This window comes from Talpa occidentalis, unplaced genomic scaffold (genome assembly GCF_014898055.3).
Source record: "Talpa occidentalis isolate TD23 unplaced genomic scaffold, MPIMG_talOcc4v2.1 talOcc4.5, whole genome shotgun sequence".
NCBI lineage: Eukaryota > Metazoa > Chordata > Mammalia > Eulipotyphla > Talpidae > Talpa > Talpa occidentalis.
Window position 1 is genome coordinate 16,229,898 of NW_023604861.1, and position 4,659 is coordinate 16,234,556.

General features: G+C 34.2%; 1 pseudogene; it reads left to right on the forward strand.

Annotated features, from left to right (window-relative positions):
- Window positions 1-3,768: 3,768 nt before the first annotated feature.
- LOC119259677 (60S ribosomal protein L11-like) lies at window positions 3,769-4,374 on the forward strand (annotated as a pseudogene).
- The last annotated feature ends 285 nt before the right edge of the window (window positions 4,375-4,659 follow it).

A 4,659-nucleotide genomic window follows, 5' to 3' on the forward strand; every position in this document is an offset into this window, starting at 1 on the left:
GGCAGACTCTCCTTTCTCGCCAGCTGCTCCCCTCAGCAGTATACTTCGGTCAGTCTGCCTGTTCTGCTCCCCACTCTGTCTGTGGTGAATCCTCTCACCCTCCCTCGCCTCTAGCGTATACCCCAGTTCTTGTATAAAAATAAATAAATCTTAAAAAAAAAAAAAGAAACAGCTGTGAATAGACTAGAGAAAAATCCCTGAAGACTGAAATAGTAAGTTGAAGTGGTCTCTGATGGAAGGTGATTTAAGCATTGACTTCGAAAATGGATATAATATATATATAAGAACGCATATGTAGATATTTGAAATTGGGAGAAAATGAGAAGTAAATAGGTTAGCATAAGTTTAGATACTACTTTGCTACTTACTGGGTGATTACTACGTACAGGTTTCAAGGTAAAATATGAAAGGGCACAGGCCTTATACACTGACAACTTAATGGGAAAAAATGTAATATATTTATTATAATAAGTGCACATTTATTTAATACTTCATATTCATGTAATATCTAAATACAGTTCTTTGATTACAGTAAATAAAATATACTATAAAATATGCCATATTTTACCAGATCCTGCCTAATCCACAATATGACTTTATTTATTTATTTATTTATTTTTTAAAGGATTATTTATTTATACAAGAACCGGGGTACAGGCCAGATGTGCGGGAGGGTGAGAGGATTCACCAGAGACAGAGTGGGGAACAGAACAAGTAGATTGATTGAAATACACTGCTGAGGGGAGCAGCAGGCAGGCGAGACAGGAGAGGTCTGCTGCATCATGTGGAATTCTTGCCGGCAGGCTGGGATCGAACCCGTGCTACAGAGGCTGCTGACAACTTCACAGTGCGGTGCCCAACTGCCTGCACCACCAGGGAGGCCCCACAATATGACTTTTAAAATAAGACCTTTACCAACTTTATTCATGATTTCTTTTAACCCCCTAAGCAAACATTCTTCAAAGAAAACTCATTTGGAGAGTATGTACAAATCAGTACTACATTTCCTTTCTTAAGAAATTATTCCAGAACACAATTAGTACTTAATTAGGTGCAGGTGTCAGAGTTATCTTGCTGTTGACAATGAATCAGAGTGTTTAAGACACCATTTTTTTTTTTTTTCCTGTGAGGGAAAAAGTTAGGTTTACTGTCAGCTTAGTTTTGGTTTTTCTCCAAAATATTTTTATCTGTTTTCAACAATTCTGACTTTGATATGTTAGTCCATAATTTCTTAGCATTTCTAAAATTAAGATAATAGGAAGCTGAGGAAAAAGTTGATCCAAACAATAAGAAAATCTCTGCTAACCAGGCACCCACATACTCCTTATTGTAGTTTGTATAAACTCAAATAGAGCTGGTGAAAAATTTAGGGCACATATCCATATCGCTGCAGGGAAATAAAAAGATTTGGCGAAAGAATGTACTAATGCAAATGATATGTAAATTAGCACTAGCTTTTCATATACTTTGTACTTAATAGTAGAGACAAGAAGTTGAATAGGGGAAATACACAGAAGTGGGGATCTCATATCAAGAAAACTACAGAAGGAAAATAAAAACATGACAAAGTGTGTGACAATATTTTTACAAGCGCATACAAATACATAGTATTATGCTTATTAAACTTTCTCATCAAATGACACTGAAAAATTATCCATTGCCTTTACTCATTAGGTATTTTTATGATTCAGGAAAAAAAAGAACCTAGTATACAAAGACATTGATTTATAGTGTTGCACACCTGAAATTTACATGTTATAACACAATGCTTCTTCAATAAAAAATTAAAATAGAAAAAAATTTAAAATATTTTATACAAATTATTTCTCATTTAGATAATCTTTTGTTTTTTTAATTCACTATTTTTGTTGCTGTTGTTAACATTGGTTTACATTGTATTTCAGAGGTATTGGATATTCCCTTCAGGTGTTGTTATAACACTACACCTGCCACCCAAGCGCCATAATTCATAGTACACTGTTCTCCCTCCCTAAATTCTTGTCCCTCCGTATTTCCCTTTTCATCAGTTCTTTAGTGAGAATTCTAGGGTTTGTTGTTGGTTTTGCTTTATCTGACCCTTAGTTTGGGTTCTCTATATTCCACATATGAGGACCAGTCTACCTTTCCAGCAGTAAAAGAGAATTTCTTTTTCTCCACATCCTCACCAGCATTTGCTTGTGGTCCTTTTGAAATATGCCATTTTTCCAGGTATGAGTTGGTATCTCCCTATGGTTCTGATATACATTTCCCTGACAACAAATGATGATGAACCCTGTATCATATGCCTGTTGACCATCTATGTCTTCTTTGGAGAAATATCTATTTAGCTTTCCTGCCCATTTTTTAATTGGATAATTTGTTTTCTTTTTGTTCAGTTGTATTAGATTTCTGTAGACCTTGGATATTAGCCCCTTGTCAAATGTATGATTTGCAAATATTTTCTTCTATTCAGTAGAATGTCCTTTTGTTTTAGTGACAGTTTATTTTAGCTGCATAGACATTTATAGTTTGATGTAGTTCCAATTGTTTATATTCTCTTCTGTTTTCTTTGCTGCTGGAAATGAATTCACAAAAACACATCTGAAGTCTGTATCATGGACTGTTTTATATATTTTCTTCTATGTGAGATAGGATTTGGGGTATTGCATTCAAATCTTTTATCCATTTTGTGTTCATTTTTGTGTATGATGTGATAGAGTGGTCTACAATAGATTCATTCTTTTATGTGTGGCTGTCCAGTTTTCTTACACCATTTAATAAAGAGGTTTTCCTTGTTCCAGTGTACAATCTTAGCATCTTTATTATAGATTAACTGTACATATTTCTGTGGGTTTATTTCTGGGATCTCAATTCTATCCCATTATGTATGTCTGCTTTTATCCCAGTACACAAATGCTTTAATTATTATAACTTTATAGTATAGATTGAAGTCTGAGTGTGTGATACCACTGTTCTGCCCATTTTTGGTCAGGATTGCTTTGGCTATTTGGGTTCTTTAATGGTCCCATATGAATTTTAGTATTTTTTTTATTTTTTAGAAGATGCCATTGAAACTTTGATATGATTTCATTGAATATGTATGTTGCTTTCAGTAAGATAGCCATTTATACAATGTCAATTCTTCCAATTCATGAGTAGGGAATATGTTTCCTTTTTGGTGTGTCTTCTTCTCTTTCTTTAAACAATGTCTTACAGTTTTCATATATAGGTCCTTTACCTCCTTTGATAAGGTATTAAATTATGTTTGATGTAATTTTAGATGGGATTGTTTTCTTAATTACATCTTCCCCTCATACACTGTTTACGTATAAGAAACAGCTAATGTTTGTGTATTGGTTTTGTAATCTACCACAGTGCTGAACTGATTTATTGTTTTGGTAAGTGTAGTGGTAGATTCTTTAGGGTTCTTTATGTATGTTATCATCTTGTCTGCAAATAATGATAGCCTTACTTCTTCTTTCCCAATGTGATTCCTTTTGTATTCTTACCTTGCTTAATTGTTCTAGCTAGGACTTCTAATACTATGCTGAATAGTAGTAGAAATTATTTTATTTAGGAAAGAGGCTCGGTAAAAACCAGCTGTCTTTATATAGTTGCATCCTTAAAAATAATCCATTATTAATTTTAAATCATTTCAGTGTAGTTATAATATACTATATTATTCTTAAACAATTTTAACAAAACAAGCAATAGATATTCAAAATTAGTAGTAAATATATATCTTGATGGGTAGTTTCTTCAAATGTTGACTAGCAACTTGTATTTAAAATGACTTACAACTTCCTGTTCTCCATCATCGCGCAGGATCAGGGTGAAAAGGAAAACCCCATGCGGGAACTTCGCATCAGCAAGCTCTGCCTCAACATCTGTGTTGGGGAGAGTGGAGACAGACTGACCTGAGCAGCCAAGGTGCTGGAGCAGCTCACAGGTCAGACCCCTGTGTTCTCCAAAGCTAGATACACCGTCAGATCCTTTGGCATTAGGAGAAATGAAAAAAAATTGCTGTTCATTGCACAGTCCATGGAGCCAAGGCAGAAGAAATCTTGGAGAAAGGTCTAAAGATGCGAGAATACGAGTTACGAAAAAATAACTTCTCAGATACTGGAAACTGGCTTTGGGATCCAGAAACACATCGATCTGGGAATCAAATATGATCCGAGCATTGGTATCTACGGCCTGGACTTCTATGTGGTGCTGGGTAGGCCAGGTTTCAGGATCGCAGACAAGACATGCAGGACAGGCTGCATTGGGGCCAAACACAGAATCAGCAAAGAGGAGGCCATGCGCTGGTTCCAGCAGAAGTATGATGGGATCATCCTTCCTGGCAAATAAATTCCTGTTTCTATCCAAAAAGACTAATAAAGTCTGTTCAGTGAAAAATAAAAAATAAATAAATAAATAAATGACTTACAAAATAGGCTTTTATTTTTTGAATAATTGAAGATATTTTAGGAAAATATTTTAACAAAAGAAAAATGAATAGATGTAAGAGCTTACCCACATATAAAAATGTCTGCAATACCTCATAGATTAAAACAAAAATTTAACCACAACAGAAATTTTATCATCAACAATTTTCATATATTAAAAAAATATATCAAGCTTTTTTCTCTTTGTTATGTAGAATGCAATTCATTCACATTGAAAAATCTAATTTTC